This window comes from Ascaphus truei, chromosome 13, assembly GCF_040206685.1.
Source record: "Ascaphus truei isolate aAscTru1 chromosome 13, aAscTru1.hap1, whole genome shotgun sequence".
NCBI classification, from domain to species: Eukaryota; Metazoa; Chordata; class Amphibia; order Anura; family Ascaphidae; genus Ascaphus; species Ascaphus truei.
The window spans coordinates 43,268,005-43,287,819 of NC_134495.1; the positions used below are offsets into that span (position 1 = coordinate 43,268,005).

The 19,815-nt window shown below is 42.1% G+C and overlaps 2 protein-coding genes across 2 annotated transcripts in view; both read right to left on the bottom strand.

Moving 5' to 3' along the window:
* Positions 1–2,436, bottom strand: part of LOC142465285 (uncharacterized) — a 40,551-nt gene extending 38,115 nt beyond the window's left edge. Inside the window, 1 exon segment of the mRNA XM_075569304.1 lies at positions 2,411–2,436. The gene's annotated coding sequence lies outside the window, so the exon portion shown is untranslated.
* Positions 1–19,815, bottom strand: part of LOC142465288 (uncharacterized) — a 446,439-nt gene that overhangs the window by 109,741 nt on the left and 316,883 nt on the right.

Here is a 19,815-nt window from a genome sequence, read left to right on the forward strand (position 1 = left end):
TGTGTGTGTCAGTGTTACAGTGTGTGTGTATTACACTAGCTGCTGTATGTCAGTGTTACAGTGTGTCTGTGTATTACAATAGCTGTGTGTGTCAGTGTTACAGTGTGTCTGTGTATTACAATAGCTGCTGTATGTCAGTGTTACAGTGTGTCTGTGTATTACAATAGCTGTGTGTGTGGGTGTTACAGTGTGCCTGTGTATTACAATAGCTGTGTGTCTCAGTGTTACAGTGTGTCTGTGTATTACACTAGCTGCTGTATGTCAGTGTTACAGTGTCTGTGTATTACAATAGCTGCGTGTCTCAGTGTTACAGTGTGTCTGTGTATTACAATAGCTGTGTGTGTGGGTGTTACAGTGTGCCTGTGTATTACAATAGCTGTGTGTGTCAGTGTTACAGTGTGTCTGTGTATTACAATAGCTGTGTGTGTCAGTGTTACAGTGTGTCTGTGTATTACAATAGCTGTGTGTGTCAGTGTTACAGTGTGTCTGTGTATTACAATAGCTGCTGTATGTCAGTGTTACAGTGTGTCTGTGTATTACAATAGCTGCGTGTGTGTCAGTGTTACAGTGTGTCTGTGTATTACAATAGCTGTGTGTCTCAGTGTTACAGTGTGTGCCTGTGTATTACAATAGCTGCTGTATGACAGTGTTACAGTGTGTCTGTGTATTACACTAGCTGCTGTATGTCAGTGTTACAGTGTGTCTGTGTATTACAATAGCTGTGTGTGTGGGTGTTTCAGTGTGCCTGTGTATTACAATAGCTATGTGTCAGTGTTACAGTGTGTCTGTGTATTACAATAGCTGTGTGTGTCAGTGTTACATTGTGTCTGTGTATTACAATAGCTGTATGTGTCAGTGTTACAGTGTGTCTGTGTATTACAATAGCTGTATGTGTCAGTGTTACAGTGTGTCTGTGTATTACAATAGCTGTGTGTGTCAGTGTTACAGTGTGTCTGTGTATTACAATAGCTGTGTGTGTCAGTGTTACAGTGTGTCTGTGTATTACAATAGCTGCGTGTGTCAGTGTTACAGTGTGTCTGTGTATTACAATAGCTGCGTGTGTCAGTGTTACAGTGTGTCTGTGTATTACAATAGCTGTGTGTCAGTGTTACAGTGTATCTGTGTATTACAATAGCTGTGTGTCAGTGTTACAGTGTATCTGTGTATTACAATAGCTGCTGTATGTCAGTGTTACAGTGTGTGTGTATTACAATAGCTGTGTGTGTCAGTGTTACAGTGTAACTGTGTATTACAATAGCTGTGTGTCAGTGTTACAGTGTATCTGTGTATTACAATAGCTGCTGTATGTCAGTGTTACAGTGTGTGTGTATTACAATAGCTGCGTGTGTCAGTGTTACAGTGTGTCTGTGTATTACAATAGCTGTGTGTCAGTGTTACAGTGTATCTGTGTATTACAATAGCTGTGTGTCAGTGTTACAGTGTATCTGTGTATTACAATAGCTGCTGTATGTCAGTGTTACAGTGTGTGTGTATTACAATAGCTGTGTGTGTCAGTGTTACAGTGTGTGTCTGTGTATTACACTAGCTGCTGTATGTCAGTGTTACAGTGTGTCTGTGTATTACACTAGCTGCTGTATGTCAGTGTTACAGTGTGTCTGTGTATTACAATAGCTGTGTGTGTGTCAGTGTTACTGTGTGTGTGTATTACAATAGCTGTGTGTGTCAGTGTTACAGTGTGTGCCTGTGTATTACAATAGCTGTATGTGACAGTGTAACAGTGTGCCTGTTTATTACAATAGCTGTGTGTGTCAGTGTTACAGTGTGTGTCTGTGTATTACACTAGCTGCTGTATGTCAGTGTTACAGTGTGTCTGTGTATTACACTAGCTGCTGTATGTCAGTGTTACAGTGTGTCTGTGTATTACAATAGCTGTGTGTGTGTCAGTGTTACTGTGTGTGTGTATTACAATAGCTGTGTGTGTCAGTGTTACAGTGTGTGCCTGTGTATTACAATAGCTGTGTGTGTCAGTGTTACAGTGTGTCTGTGTATTACAATAGCTGTGTGTGTCAGTGTTACAGTGTGCCTGTGTATTACAATAGCTGTGTGTGTCAGTGTTACAGTGTGCCTGTGTATTACAATAGCTGTGTGTGTCAGTGTTACAGTGTGCCTGTGCATTACAATAGCTGTATGTGACAGTGTAACAGTGTGCCTGTTTATTACAATAGCTGTGTGTGTCAGTGTTACAGTGTGTCTGTGTATTACAATAGCTGTGTGTCAGTGTTACAGTGTGTGTCTGTATTACAATAGCTTCTGTATGTCAGTGTTAGTGTGTCAGTGTTACAGTGTGTGCCTGTGTATTACAATAGCTGTGTGTGTCAGTGTGCCTGTGTGTTACAATAGCTGTGTGTGTATATAATGTGAATGATGACAGAGAAGATCAGATCATTACCTTGCTGCAGCCATGAGGGGGAGGGGCGCGGTTACCAAATCTCTGCGCTGATTGGCTTACCCTTTCTATAACGCAATGTATTCTGGGACTTGTAGTTTATCTGTACATATTATTTATTGGAAGGACAGAACTACAGATCCCAGAAGCACCTTTGGCAGGAAGTAATAGATCACATGACCAGCAGCAGCCAATCAGTGTGTAGCTGTAGAGGAGGCGGTGATGATGATGATGATGATGATGATGATAGAGATGGAGGGAGAGGAGGGAGAGGAGGGAGAGGAGGGAGAGGAGGGAGAGGAGGGAGAGGAGGGAGAGGAGGGAGAGGAGGGAGAGGAGGGAGAGGAGGGAGAGGAGGGAGAGGAGGGAGAGGAGGGAGAGGAGGGACCTCTGGCTGCAGTAACATGATCTTCATATCATATATAATATATCATCATACAGATTTATATCAGTGATTGTGAAATAAAATAATAATATAAAGTGAAACATTTAAACTAAATAAAACCTCAGTATAACGAGTGTCTCTCTAATGACAGATATTAGTCACATCCATAAGCAGTTTCTCATCCATATTCCCAGTAACTCTCTCTCAGGGATAAATAAAGCCTGGGATCCTTGCAGCGGTTGCTGAGCCTTGTGAATAAGGAGATGGGACTTTGTCTCAGAGCTGATAGCACAGAATAGTTATAATAATCAGGATCAAAAGAGACATTGCAATAGGAATTCCAGTAGTTTAACGCCTCAGATTCATTTAACGGGTTAAAAAAATGTTTCCTTTTCAGAAAAGCGGTTAATTTCCCCCCAAATTCTGCATCACATACACAGCTCCTTTTCTCACCTTCAGGGCGCTACCCACCAATGTCCCCCCTATATCCCCTCTCTGCCCCCCGCTCCTCTCCTGCGCTCTGCGCTGTACTATAGTGCAGCGCAGGATCGCTCACACCCCGTTATAGAGATATAATAACGCCCTCATTTCCCCTCCTGGCCGGGGGAGTCTCACCCTTCCTGCATCATTAGCAGAGGCTTTATCATTAGGGATGAGGGGAAGGGGTCAGTGTGGCCATGAGAAAGGGGTCAGTTTTTACACGAGGGAGGTGGGACAAATGATTTTATTTCCTTGACTGGTGTATCTAGAGATGAACCGTGTTACTTTCAGCTCCGGGACCCCCTGCTCCCAGAGATACCTCTAAGGCCTCGGCCAAGCTTCCCGCTGGCGTGCTGAGGCGCGCTGAGACTCAGGGAAAGCAGGTGCTTTCCCTGCGCTGCGTCGGGGCGGGCCGGGGCGGGCCAGTGACGTCACGGAGCTGGTTCGCCCTCATTGGGCGAACCGCTCACGTGATCGGCCCTGCGCGCCGGCAAGTGGGGAAATGTTAAATTCTGGTAAGACCTACACTTCCGTGCGCTTGTGGAAGCGTAGGCGAGCCCCTACTAAAGCCGCTCTAATTGCGGCTGTAGGGGCTCAGTGCTGAGCGGGAGCGCGCCTTAGCGCGCCTCCGCCAGCAAGCAGGTAACATGGCCGAGGCCTAAAGCTGCTGCCAGTATGTGAGATCAGTTTAAAGGGCCTGCGTCACATGGGCCAATGGGAACTGCAAGGGATGATGTTGTGACTTCCTATTGGCCACAGGACCTTTAAACAGACATTTTCCGTGCCCAGCCGGGGCTGCTATCGACATCACCTTCCGATGTAAGTATCTCAGGGAGCAAGCGGCAATACAGGGGTACATTTCCGGAGACGCCCTGCTTCCCAGCTAGGGCAAAAAGCAAACCCAAACAGAAACACTGCATTAAAATGTATTTTATTATAAGTCACGCATCATTTCTATGGAAACAAGGACTTTTCCCACATTCCGGTTTTGTATATCACATCCTGCGGTGATTTCTTATTCTGCTGGGGGGTATGGATCGGTACCTATTGCCAGTCCTGATCCATTTACCCCCTAATGTAAATGCAGTTGGAAAGACAAAAAGATAGCACAAGTATTATACACAGGCTGAGTTTGTTTTTATTTACTTTGGGTCCCCTTTATTCTATCCTGATATGCAAATTGTTGTTCTTCCACTTTATATCTTTGGCCAACGATTACAACTTCATTAATAAAAAAATACAAAGGGTGCAAATTCTGGATTAACAATCTCCCTGTATATCCAAGAGATAAACAGTTTTATCTCAAAAGACATTAGGTAAAAATAGTTAAAACTCTGCAAAGTGTTTGGGTAGTATGTTGAGAATATTGGACATTAAAAGGGGGTCTGACGCAAACAGCACTGAGATCTAAGCAGCCATTTTGTTTGACTATTATTGTCAGCCATGTTGTCTTGTCTGCTATACAGTAAGTCTTGACTGTCAGTCATTTTGTAAGCTGTTTTCTGTGGAATATGTGTGTTTGAACTGAACGTGTGAAGCAGAGACGCTCTCAGCAGATATCCTTGAATTCACAGCTGCAAAAGATGATAAGTGATGGGGATCAAAGAATAGTCGGAGAGAAAAAGGGAGTAGGCCTGAAAATAATGAGGGACCTCGTTATAGTTAGCGGGAATCGGAGATAAGCAAAACTTCACAAAGTGTAAATAAAGATATTAGGTAAGAGAAACAGCTAAGACAGCAATTTCCATAATTAACCCGTTTGAAATAAATTTATAAACAGTGAACCCCCAGATATGTAGAATCTGCTATAATGAGTTTTGCTAATTAACACATATTCATTTTATTTTTTTATTATAAAATAATGTCATTTTTAGTGACGTACAAATCACCCCATGAAAGGGGCGTGTATTTTAGTTTTTAGGGTATAAATATATTGTGTACCGTATTACCTATCGGAGAGCTTTCGTCTTGAAACTCTCCGCTGTGTGCACCTGTTGCTAATTCACGTGTCATTCTGCGATACAATTAACCCTCAGATGTGTGTTTTTTATTAGGCCTTTGTCAGATGGCACACCCCGAATAGGGACTCACCAAATCGGAAGCAGGCACCTGGAAGAATCACTCCTCCATCACTCAAACCTGAGCGCTCATACGAATCAAGGTAGGCAGCCTATTACCAAATTGCCTTCATTAAAATTGTTTGAGTGATGAGTAGAGAGCTGGGTTTGGACAGAGTGTCTCATCTGATGACGGGTAAGAGACCCTAGCAGTTTCACGTGAATTTATTATTCTCTGTTCTTGTATTCATTTTAAAGTTATAAATGTAGGGGAGGGGAAAGTGACTCTCGCGTCAGCCCAAAGTATGATGTATGAAGTGTAATAACAACGGTGCAAAAGGGGATAAGGGGTAGTTAAGAGCTAGGAGACAAGAACACCCTTTTGACAGCACTCATTGTGATTGAAAGGTAATGATGAATTAATTAATAAGCAATACTTTCTTATTAATATATAAAATAAATGGTTAAATAGTTAAATAATAGACAACTAACATTGGTGACACAACATATAAAACAAACTAAAGTGCTCTATACAAAAACTGAGACACAGGGGAGATGGGTTACACCCAATTGCTGATTAGCAATAAAGTGACTCACAAATGGTGAGGGAACAGCCCCCTAGTCCAGCAATGAAAATGGTTAAAAGCCTGTCTATTCGAAACAGGTAAGGGCTGGGACCCGCTGCGCTCGGCGGCGCGAGCGTTCCCCACCAGCAGGGGAATCCTCCCTAGCCGGTCCCAGTCCCCCCTCGCTGACGGCTCACTACGCACTGACGCGTCAGCCGGCAGGGGATTCAAGAAAATTGTGATCCCGAGCGGTGACGCGTCACGTGGTGCGCTGATGAGCCAATCAGCGGCGGGAGCGGGAGCTGTCATCAGGCAGCTTCCTACTCAAGGTAGTGTGTGTGTGTGTTTTTGTGGCAGAAGGGGGAGGGAGCTGCTTACCTTACAGCAGCCCGCGGCAGCTCCCTCCTGCAGCCCGAGGAGGGAGGGGGGGAGTAGCGGGTCCCTCCGCTCAAGCCATTCCCACCTCCCGCTCCGGCTCCCACTCCCTACAGACCGCATATCGCGGTCTGTGTCTGTCAGCGCCCCGCCTGTCTGCAGTGCGGGCGCGCTGACTGAGGGAACGGGGCCTTAGCCTAAGAGAACTAACCATAGGGTTAATTATTAATGTATAACATATGGAAGTTCACACACTAATACACAGATAGTAAAGACAAATAAATTAATATTATGTCAAATGGTATAATCAGTATTGCCAAGATATCACGGCTCATGTAGGAGCATCTAACATGCTAAAGATAAAATAGCAGCAGGGTGAATAAATCTCCTAGTGGATACAAATACAGGGATACTCCAGAAGTAAATGAATGACATGCATAAGAGCCCACAAAATGTGTTAGATGGCTCTGAGGCACGGATCGAGTCCGTATCAAGTTATAGCCTCCTAGTTAATATTCAATGTAAACATCCATAAGGTAGCTAATGGCAATAAAGAATCTGTGGTGAGGAAACAAACATATGAACACAGAGGGTGAATTCCCAAGTGTATCAAACACACTGAATGCAGCAGCTGCTACTAAAATACAATGTAGCACACGAGAGAGAGTAATTGTAACCACGCTATAACAATCTCCTATTACAATGGTGGCTGCTATGCTTCCAACACCATCGTCATGGCTTAAGCAGCAGTGAATACTAAGGCTGACTCAATAAGAGTTGTATAACATTAATAGTAGCCATTAGTGCAGTGTGTGACAGTTAAATGAGCATGATTATGACTCGCGAACAGCCCGGCACTCAACAGTGCCTCTCACCCTCTGCCCTGCGTGTGATCGTCATAACGTCATGACGTCAGTCCAGTAGCCGCCTCCCACCTGACGCACGTTTCGCTGAGGCGCTTTTTCAAAGGTGGTGACGTATGGTGCTACGGAGGAGGTTTATATAGTGAGTAACCAATGATGCAGTGAGAGCAGCTGGGATAATCAACAGCCATAGAGAGAAGTAACTGAATGCGTAAGTAACTGAATGCGTAAGTAACTGAATGCGTAAGTAACTGAATGCGTAAGTAACTGAATGCGTAAGTAACTGAATGCGTAAGTAACTGAATGTTCTTGTCTCCTAGCTCTTATTCATTTTAAAGTGTAAGAGTTGTAAGGTTTTAGGGGCTAAAGTGAGAGTCCCGTTAAAAGCTTTGTTTTTTTGATGATGAGGGAGTGTTTATACAGTATGCTTAAGGGATTGTCTTGAGACCGTCCTGGTTGTGTTGAGCAGGACGGGTCCCTGATTGTATTTTTGTACTGTCTTGTCATTAACATAGTGTGTGCCTAGAAATTCTTCTACAAATCCGTAGTGCCCTGGATCCTTAACTTTGTTCATATACTTTGAAATTACACCAGACAGGTTTTTTCCCTGAACCACGGAGCACCGGTACCTCTAATCGCAAGTATATTGCTTATATTATACATGTTTAGGTGTGCAGATATAACTCTTTATTGATTGTCATTAACATACCAAGTGAGTTTATTCATGGATCTCTGTTTACAAGGTTCTTTCTGTATCTCTCTGTATCCATGTTATAAAAGTATAAGGTTTATCAGGACTGGGTTGGACCCGCTGAAGTAATTCAAGTTTTTTCTTTGGTATAGTTATGGTGAGAAAATATGATTGGGGAACAGTCTCGTGACAGGTCCTTAATTGCATATTTACACTATTCAGATCAATAACATGCCAAAAGAGTTGTACGTATTGTATTGTGTCTTTATTTATATAGCGCCATTAATGTACATAGCGCTTCACAGTAGTAATACATGTGGTAATCGAATAAATAACAGATAATATAAATAACAGATCATGGGAATAAGTGCTTTAGACATAAACATAACATTAAGGAAGAGGAGTCCCTGCCCCGAGGAGCTTACAATCTAATTGGTAGGTAGGGAGAACGTACAGAGACAGTAGGAGGGAGTTCTGGTAAGTGCGTCTGCAGGGGGCCAAGCTTTATGTATCGTGTTCAGAATATCCACAGTGATATTCATATGCTTCATTAAGCAAGTGTGTCTTAAGGTGGGTCTTAAAGGTGGATAGAGAGGGTGCTAGTCGGGTACTGATGGGAAGGGCATTCCAGAGGTGTGGGGCAGTCAGTGAGAAAGGTTTAAGGCGGGAGAGGGCTTTAGATAAAAAGGGGGTAGAAAGAAGACATCCTTGAGCAGAACGCAAGAGTCGGGATGGTGCATAGCGAGAAATTAGAGCTGAGATGTAAGGAGGGGCAGAAGAATGTAAAACTTTAAAAGTGAGGAGAAGAATGGAGTGTGAGATGCGGGATTTGATTGGAAGCCAGGAGAGGGATTTCAGGAGGGGAGATGCTGATTATTGTATCAGGAGAATTGTACATTATCAATTAAATTTGATTATTGTAACAGGAGAATAATGAAACCAAAATTCTCAAAAGGTTGTGTGTCTGCAGACAAAAATAATAAAGAATGAATACAGAGAACAAAAAGAGACAATATAAATATATTTTATTGGCCAGAGAATGTTTGTACTTTTATCAACTATTTGCGCAGATGTTTAAATGAAAGAGGGGTGTTTTTCTGTGGGATTGGGAAGATCAGGGAGCACCGTCTCGTGTGTTTTCGGATCCCACAGGGAAACATACCTTACGTTAATATGGGCCTAAAGAATTCTGTTGAGGGACAGGAGGGTCAGGAAATTGGGATGCAAGTAGAGACTGTGTATATTGTTTGGAAGGGACAGAAAGTGTAATAATGGTAAAAAGTCAGGACATTTTGCCAGTAATTGCAGAGCAGCCCTAAGAGAGAGAACTAGAAGAACCAAGGTTATTATCAAACAGATTATTTTTTTTGTCTAAACCAGAACGGGTTTCCCCACCAAAATTTAGAATCTCAGATTCTCAAATATTGCAAGTACTTACAAAAACATAAAAGATTATTAATTGCTCACAATGAAGTTCATATATCTAAAAGGTGTACACCCATTATAATTCTAAATGAAAAACACTAACAAGAAAGAGAATTTGAGTGGCAAAGAAGATGTAATTGCAGCCTTTTCTGGGGTACCCCTGGTACCAAGAACTGCAGGCAGGTTCAGTGAGTATCAAGGAATCTTTATTTACAAGTGCACAAGGAGATGACACCTCAACCAGCTGTTTCAGTGTGATCTGAGGTGGGGTCATCCCAGTCTCAGTATTTATACATTACATTTAACCCTTATCTTATTTGCATATATTATCCCTTCACCCAATCCACAAGCTCCACATTACACATTGCAGCCATCCCATAATACTTGTTTCACCCAAATTCCTAGGGAGTACATGATTTACCTGGGATAATCGCAGAACAAACCTTGCCCAATCACACATTCCATTCTGTACACAGAATGACCAATAAACACTTATCAGACATACATACATACAATAGAGGAGACAAGATGAAAGACCAGTAACCCCAGACCCTTTGTCTTCTCCATAGCCCTCCTGTCAATAATTCTTTCACAGTTTCCCCTTTTTATACCTGAAACAAGAGTTCTCAGGTATAACCCAAAGTTAGTTGGTAATATTGCTTAGTCTCTGAAATTCCAGATCAGCCATTGTGGGTCTTAGTGCTTCTTCTTTCCATATACACTTCTCCAGTTCCTTAGCCAGGGTTATATCATCATATTCATCCTTATTCCAGGTGATATTGTGATAGTTTGCAAGGGTTATACCATCCAAGGATGTGTACAAGGGGTATTTTCCGGCTTCTTCTTGGAGGGCCATTACTTGTGAGGAGGGTCTGAGGTACTTGGCAAGTAGCAGTTTACAAGACACACATATGACATATACCGTGACAAGACAAACAACAAATAGAATCAATCCTTGGGCAATGTTTGTTCCGAGAGATCCCAGCCATGCACTTAAACACAAGAAATCTCCACCCCACCTCTCATCCGCATCTCTTCCCATATTATCTAAGGTATTCTGAAGAGTTTTCACCTTATCAAGGTTCTTTCTTATATGGATATTCCTATCCTCAATCCAAGTGCAACATTCAGCCCAGACAGTTTTACAGAGGCCTCCCCTGTCTGCTAGCAACATATCTAAGCCGATTTGATGGGACACTGCTGCTGATCTTATATGTTTTTGTTCCTCAGTTACAATCTTAATACTCATAAGTTTCATTAACAATATCCTGCATAAGTGCCGAGAAATTATTTATCCTGTTCATAACTTCAGTTCCCCATCCTGTCCAAACTGGGAACCATGCCCATGCTGTATCTGCTTGTGTGAAAATCTCTCTCTTTTCACGATATAAATGTTCTCCATCATCTAACATTTGAGATATATCAGACTCATTAATAACTCTCGTGGCCGGGGTTACCAACCCCAAACTACATTGACCTATTCCTCCCACTGGTATCCATTTCCATGCCTGATTACCACAAATCCAGTATATCTGGAAGGAAACAAGGTCTGCTTTTACCATGCTGTCCCATGATATTCATTAAGTCTAACATGTTCTGAGAAAAGGTGGAATTCATATTGCTTACATTTCGGATACTATTGGCATCATATTGACTCAAATCGGTATCATTCTCACACCATTTTGAGTCAATATGCACATTCCCATGTAAATTATCAGACCCAGAGTATAGTGTTTTGGGCATTATTACATGGACAGGTTTATATTTAAACTGAGACAGATTACAAAGATAAATGGGGACGACTGGAAGCGCTACAGACACATTATTCTCTGAGGTGTAATTAAATTGGGTAATATTGGATCTCCATCTTACAAGAATTGGAGAATCAGGATCAGGAACTACACCTGAAAGGGCAATTGGTGCTGCCTCTATGGGCAGTTAGATTATGTAAGGTTACCAACAAATTTACCAACCAGGCTACTTTCTTCCGGAAGGTAAATGGATTTGGTACCTTATCTCTAGATCTGTTTTGTCTATCAGCTTCTTCCAATGCATCCTCATAATTTTTCTCAGTCACTAAAATGGCAGTTACACTTAAAACAGTTAAACCAACACATATAATAACAAATGTCCAGGCCGGATCCATAATACTTCCCAAAGGGTTGATATGTCCTTAACCATCCTCCGGAGGTTCCTTGTAAATGACTTTTAATGTTTTTTTTTAACTTGGTCCACCAATTTACAATGAGATGCGTGGACCCAGGATTTTACTTCTGTGACCTTTACGGCAGTGTTTGTGGTAACCAAGATTTGATAGGGGCCCCTCCACTTTGGCTGCAGCACTGTTTTTCTTTTAGAAATTCTTTACAAGGATCCAATCTCCAGCTTCCAGACGTGAGTTTTAGAAAATTATTTTGGTTAGCTGTACAGCTTTCACCTGTGTATGAATAGACTATAAAAGTTTTATTAGTTGCATACAATATTTAGATATCGTCCCATCTGCTATCACATGATCCTTAAGCAATAATTGAGCTGAAGAAGTCGTAATCATTGGCCGCCCCATCAATATCTCATGAGGGGACAGGCCATGTTTACGCACCGGTGTGCTTCTGATGGACATACTGTAAGTGCCAAAGGTAGCGCCTCGGACCACTTAAATCCAGTTTCCTCACAAATCTTCCTTATCTTACCCTTAATGGTCCCATTAGCCCTTTCAACTGCGCCAGCGCTCTGTGGATGATGTGCACAATGGAGGTGATAGGTAATACCTAACCCTTTAGCAACCTGTTGGACTATTGCTGCTGTAAAATGTGTACCCCTATCTGAATAAATATGATATGGTAGACCATATCTAGGAATACATTCCTGTAGTAGCTTTTGATTACCTACACATATTGATAATGTAAACTCCATGGCATTTCAAGAAAATCTATCTGTAGATTTATAAATGGCCCCCAAGGGCAGGGTGGGTGATTAACCCCTGTGATTTTGGCTGGTCTGCTGACATTAAAAAGCCTGGCATGTAGAGCATTGTGTACAGTGTCTTTCTGCTGCTACTGTCACCCCTGGTGCCCACCAGTCCCTTTTGATAATGCCCACTATTCCCTCCTTGTTCACATGGGAAACACTGTGTGCCATGCGAACAATAGAGGGCCTCAAGGAAAAGGGCAGAGCCTTCCATTGCAGCATGTCTAATTTTGACAAATTGGGCATATTTTATAATATTACTGTAACAGTTTAGAATTTCAACAATAATTCCCCCGTTTGCCAGAGCGAGACATATCATAAATCACTGAAGCAAGGTGGGGTATTAGGATCTCTGGTGCCACCAGGCGGCCGCCCGGAGAGCGCCAGAGTCCATCAGGGTATAATAGGCACCCTGCCAGTCTCTGTGATTCTAATTTACACCATGGGGCAGAATTTTAAATTTGGGCAAGATCACTAAAATCAGTGATCAGAGACTGGGTGGTAAATATAAACATTTTAGTATCATGAGTTACCTGCAGATATAAAGTTATATAGTACCAAAAACATAAATAGAATCAGTGTTCACAGTCGCTGTTTCACCTGTAGCGAGTACACAAAGTCTGGTTAGGACTTAAAAACACAAATTTAGCAACTTGAAATGAATAAACCTTGGGTAGAAGATTTGCATTTAAACCCTCATGTTGGGAGTTGGCATAATCTGACACCGAATTACCCGTCGTATCTCTGACTGGATTGCTCAGAAATACATTCTTTAAGATGAGAGGTTATAGACACGGTATTCAAGGTGAGACATCTTTGGAGAGAAAAATGCTTGTCCTGCTGTAGAATTGCCAATAGGGTCTTTATTATTTGTGTGAGCTGCTTTTAACCTTCACTCTTTTCAATTACTGCTGTTCAAAAATCAGACAGGACCAGTTCATTTAAGAAAACAAACCGTTAGTTTCCTATTATAAGTTTGAACAGAGAAACCTTGATAACTAAAACAAAAAAAACAAAACCATCTCTGCAACCTTTCCTGTAAAACAAAAATCTTATTGTTTTTAATTACTATTTATTTCTAATTCCTTATATCTTTGTATTTTATTTGTATCAATAGATCATTTACATATTGTAACACAGTATCTCCCACATCCAGGAATAACAAAACCTGTGGTACAGTAGAAACATGTTAATGAGCTATTGAATTACTATGTAAATAAAAATCTATACTTGAGTCAGGATGTAAAGAAATCTAACTGCCAAATGTCACATTTTCTTTTAAAGCTTTACACTAACAAACAATGCTGTCTAGATTTATTTTAACCCTTATTATTCTTTAATTCTAAATCATTAACTATCAGAGAGTAACACACAAACACTTCACTCCACAACATGTAATAATTATACCTTCAAACTAGTTACTATGACCTTTCTAAAACAAAAACAAACAAACACAAAAAATATATTTTTTTTAAAGAGGATGTCCCCTTTTTCTTTTTAAAGCTGCAGTTCAGTCTTTTTTTTTTTTTAAATTAAATTTTTACTTCAATAGTTTCATGTGGGCAATCTCTAATTACCTCAAGAACTGTATAGCTGCAGGTCAATTTGTTCTCCATGTATTGATCGGCGAAATTTGGCAAAATCTTTAGATATGGCATATGTTTTTCCTCTGCTTCTGTCACTCAGTGGAAGCTCATGAATATTCATGAGCATTCCTGCACTGACATGTGCTAGAGGGAGGGCAGGGCTGACAAAGGGGTGTGCCAGGGCTTGTGACAGGACATGAAGGGGCAGTGCCTTAGCAAATGGCTGTTAAAATAGAATACAAGAAAATTGGTCTTTCAAAGTTGTTTTTTTAAAAACAGAAAATGCTAAAAGTATTTTTTCTTACTACAGAACTGATTTATTAAAAAAAAACACACATGCAGGATATTGACTGAACTGCAGCTTTAAGTGCAGGACATTGAAATAAGATAACATATGTTTTTCTAGGTTAATGGTTAACTTGTATACTGTGAAGTGTACAAACTTCTGTGTAAGTTTGTGTGAAGAAGGGAGGGGTAAAGACTGCTTCTGCAGCTGTGGACTACAGACATGAGAGCTGAATTGATTTTTAGGTTCAGTCCCTCATTTTCCTTGCAATTCCTTTATATTATATCCCTGATATAGTTATAGGAATTTTATTTACTAGTGATCCATGACCACTGTTCCAGAAATGTACCCGCTGGGGGACCGTACAATTGTATTATACAAAATAGGGGCGACCCCCTGGGTGGGCCTGTAACAGGGGAGTAATCCCTGTTCAAGTAATGTGCCTTTAATCTAGCAGTGTGGTGGTTAACTGCTGGCAGTCAATTAATAAACACCACCTGCCTGATTTAGATTGCTTACAAAAGCCTGTCTTGTGAGACAGGAAATGAGTCTCCTTAGCTCATACCTGAGCTGAACTTGGGAGAGAGAGCAGAGATTATCTTTACTCTCACAACCTGTCTTGAGCTCTGCCAGAAGACACAGCAGATGCTGCTTTCAAGTCACAGGGAAAACTTCTAAACCTGAATGCTGACAAACCCTGAGGGAAGGGTGCTGAACCAGGAACAGAGAAGATTTTCCCTCCATGAAACAGATAAGACTTTCATTCTTAAGAGACTTCTTATATCTGCTTATTTCATGCTATATGTTTTGGGGCTGGGAGACATGCTTAACTAAGGGAGTTGTGAAATTGCATAGTATTTCACTAGAAATACTCCCAAGTGAATAGAAGCTTTGTTTCCCCTTTGTTTGGATGGTTTCCTAATGTTAAGGAAAAGGCACAATAAAGCCTCGTTATAATTTCACCTTATAAAGTCTCCAATTGTGTACCTCTGTGAACGTCCGTCAACATATGGTGTCCGAAGTGGGACGAGAGGTCGTCTTTGAAGTTAGAAAGGACCGGAGATTTTTTCTGTGAAATTTTTTTATGCTTTTTGCCTACAAACAGTCTGAGCAACTTAAAAAAAAAAAAAAACTCTCATGCAGCAGAGACCAGAGTTAAAGGGATACACACCACTGAAATTTACAAAACCACAGATGGACTCTTTTCCCCAATCCCAAGAGGAGAGAGACTGCTGAAGCAGCTAAACCTTATTTGCCTATCACAAAGTGTAATATGGTCATTGAAATAGGGGTTTTGCCTTCCAGCCATAGTCAAGGTTCAAGAAGTGAGTCAGCCCTTAAAAACGGATAGGTGTTTATTGATTTCAAAAGTTTCGCTGAAGCAGTAAATACAGATGGTGACCCACGAGTGGTACTGATTTTGCAAATAAAGGTTGCCACACCGCATAGGGCTACCAGCTGTGAATGGAGTATATGCAGAAAAGTGTGAAAATTGATACAAGACTGTGCTGAAGCAGGGAAATTTTTAGCAAACAAATGCTGAGTCTAAAATTGCCCTATAGGGGAAAAGGGATTGCTGAACTGTGTAAAAGGTATTTCAAAGCCAATTGCTGAGTGTTGAGTCACCCTGCCGGGAATGAAAGAAATATTCCACTGCAAAGAATGTTTTTTTTCTGCAAGTAAAAAAGTATGCCTATTATCTTGGGAGCAAAACAGACACCCAAAGTGTGAAGTGTGAATGCCATAATACCCAAAGATGAGACTGAAAATTACTGAACTCAGGCAGAAAACCAAATTCTGTTGCTGAAGCGGAGGGATTGCACCTAGCAAGTAAATGGTGTAAAGCAAACAGAAGTTTTTACCTAGCAACCACACATTCAGCATACCTAATGAGAGATTAAACCTAGCAAGTAAATGGTGTAAAGCAAATAGACGTTTTTACCTAGCAACTGCACATCTTGTATACCTGATAAGAGAAAATGCATGCACAGAACTGCTGATATCGAAGAAAAAAAATTACCCAAGAAAGAAAAGTCTACAGAGATGCATGTGAGAGCTACGACCTCTACAAGCAAAATATGCCCATCTGTAGGACTACCACAATTGGGGGTTCTAGCAAATACAGTGGCAACAGCTGCAATAGCGCCTCCTGAGGTCAGGAAGAAAATTACACCTGATAGCCTAAAAATGGAGGACAAGATGCAGCGTTCCTGTAATGAACCCTTCCCCACGGAAGAGTGGCCCTTCCAGTCCAATAAAGAGGAAGACATCTCTTACGGGGAACCCGAACTGAGTCACACCCAATAAACACCCCAAGAATGGTGGGGGTGCCTGGACTTGGCACGAACAGAAAAGACCGCTCCCTTTGATGACGAATATGATCAACAAGAGACAGAGCGGGAGCAGTGGATCACCGAATATTTCCGTCAGCTACTACAGTTGCAAGAAAAGCCGGGTGGATCCAGTGACGCTGCTAAAATTTCAAATAAAGGAGACCCCAGTGAAGAAAGACCTAATTTCCTCGCCTATGCTTCAGAACTGAGAGGAGCCTTTCCTCTGCCAAGAAAACTGAAGCCTTGTGACTGGATACACAATCTGCACCTGTTTGCAGCAGACTTCCCAGGAAGCTTCACGCCCTGCAACTGTTATCTCCGGTCTTCGGTGAACTTTTCAGGCCTGGGAGACGAACAAAATGAAACGTAACGCACGCCAGGTTTCAAATCCTTTGTCTCAATTTATTACTCATAGGGTAATGGTTTTTATACAGAACAAAAAAAGATATTGGTTAGAGGCGTATCATAGGCGTGTCCTGGGCGTATACTAGGTGTGTGTTGGGCGTAGCTTTGATTAGAGGCGTGATTTAGGGGCAGGACATATTAGTGGCGTGACTTTTGAGACGTGTCTTTTTTCAATACAAGCAATTGTCTAAATACATAGCTTATTCATTGTCTGTTATCAAAAGAGACCTTGAGTCTTAGCAACTTTTTCACTACCTTGCTTCTTGCAGAGAACCATTCTATTATATTCTACTAAAACACCAGGAAATTGACCACACAAAAGTATCGAGTAATATCCTGGCCAGGAAGAATGAAATGCAATTTAGCAGAGAAACTGAGTGCATTTATGAATTATATTTCAGCAAAAAGGCTGACTACAGAATCTTAACTAGTTATGACCATACAAAATGGAAGCTTAACATGAGTGCAGACTCTGGCCTGACATACTGGTCCTAACACCCAGTATTCCTGATGGAACGGAGTCATCCAAAACAAAAAGACGGAAAAAGAAAAAGAAAAGCGGTTCTTCACTTACCATGGAAGGAACAGACACGTCCGCAGATCCTGTGGAGGAAAAGGGGGACCGAATTGCCCTGCAGCCTAGAGAAAATGGAGAATTCGTCCCGCGGATAACCGAATATCCAAAGGGCCCAAGGCAGAAGTCGTGTACCCCAAAGAAGTGTCTGTCCGGTGCCAACAGTGAGGAACCCTCAACCAACCATCCCAGGGAAGTGGAGCCGGAACCAGTGAGTGACGATCCCTTGAACAGCCCTGAAGATGCCCTGAAAATGCCAGGCATGACTGTGATATGCTCCGTGAACAATTGAAACAAAAGGAAGATGGTTACACAGAGCTACAGAAAAATAACGTGAAGCTACAGGAATATGTGCTCGCAATGTACTCTTTAGCCAGGACAGAATTGGACGATCTCAAGACTGAGCTAGATACTGCAAATGCTACTATTTCTGCCATGAATGAAAAGCAGAGCCAATCTGATAAAATGGTGGCTACGCTAAAGCGGAAGTATGAGGAGGCACTGAAGCAGATGACAGTCTTCCAGCAAGAGGTTCACACTCTTCGCTTACACTGGCGACACACTTTATTCGAGCTCGGCTAGTCCCACGAATTCGGGTATACCCGGGTGTATTGAGGTTTGTGACTGTTTTCTGCCCGAGTGCATTGAGGTATTTTCCAGCCAGGGATTGAAGCATTTTATTCCCGCTGGCTGCAATACTGCACAGTATATATATGTATACTGCATTACAATTCATGAATTTATGCCATCTGGTAGACACGCGAAGCATTGCAGCCTATTAAATCCTAATCATTATCATTTAACAGATCAGCCGCCCGTCAGCCAGGCATGAACCCAGGCTGGGAAGGCAAACTCAACGGGGCTTGTCAGAGGTGAGGAGCGGCGCATTCCAGGTATCTGCCAGGTACATACTGGGTATTTGCTCGAATAAAGTGTGTCGCAGCAGTAGAGCTGAATGCCTCACAACAGGAGGTCAACAGTGTCCTGATAGAGGTGGACGTATCTCAGAAAGAGGTTCAGACACTCCTCAGAGCACTGGATGCCTCACATCATGAGACCAACAGCTGCCGCACAGACCTGGAAGTTTCCAGAAAGGAACTACACAGTCTCACTGAGGAGCTGGACATTTCTAAAGAAACTATTGTCAATCTTGATACAAATCTCCAAGTCTACCAGAAGGAGCTTCAGACCCTCAACCTAGAGAAGGATTTCTCACGTCAGGAGACTGTCAGTCTCAAAGCAGATGTGCGTAAATGGAAGGAGGACTGCAAAGAGGCCCTGAATAGTACAGAGCCTGAAAAAGGAGAAAATTTAAGATTACAAAGAAAAAACGTCAAACTCAAAGAAGAAAATTTTAATTTGACAAACGGCATCAAGGAAAAAAATGAAAAGCTGTACGAGCTTAAAGAAATAAATAGACTTTTGGAAGGTGAGAAGTTTGAAGCAGAGCACCGACTGCAGAACCAACTGCAAGGTCTGCGTACGCACCTCGAGAAGGCAGAGGAGAAGCAGCGAACTCTGCAGGATGACAATCTGCAGGCTGTTAAAGAAATTCAAGTGCTGCAGGAATGTCTGATGACCTAGTATGTCCCTGCAAAGCATCATGAGAAACTGAAGGCTACCCTGAGCATCACCAAAGCAACGCTAAAAGCCAAGCTTAGAACCCAGGTGACGCGGCACAAAAGGGAGCACAAGAAGGTCCAGAAACTGAAACAAGTAACTGTGGCCCAAGCAAAGAAGTTCATAGTGCTTCACAATGCAATAAAAATGTGGAAGCAAGCTCAGGGAAAGCAAAGCATGCAGATAAATTCCCTGAGAAGAGACTTGCAAGACGCACTCAAAAAACAGGGATCTCTTGCGGATGAGATTACAGTCCTACAAGGACAAGTATTGACCCTGACTAAGCGTCAGTATCCCACAGCCTCAAAAACCCATGAAGACAAGGGTACAGTGAGAGCTGGGAATACCGCTCATCTGAAAGACAAGGTTGCAAAATTTGAACCACCTAAACAAGCACTAGCAAAACCTTCAGCCACCCAGCAGGCAACAAAAGAAGGTACACGTGCTGAATTAAAACCAGAAGAATCCTTAGCTGATGAAGCTGAAAAGATGGGACATTCTCTGGAAGTGGGTGTGGAATTGCAACTTAATCTAAAAGTGGCTGAACTAGCAACCCCATTGAGTGGAAAAGGGCTGAGCAACAGCTTCAAGAGCGGAAAACTCAAAGGGCTGTTTTTAAACGCTCTGCAACTGCTGCCATACAGTATGCCTACAATAAGACGAGCACCCAACGCGAGGGAAATCTCATGACCGCGCACGTAGAAAAAAGACTATACTTGGAGAAAGTCCTCCTCGAGCGACTGAGGGGTGCTGATCTCAAACACCTTCAGGAGGAGACACGAATAAACTGGAGAA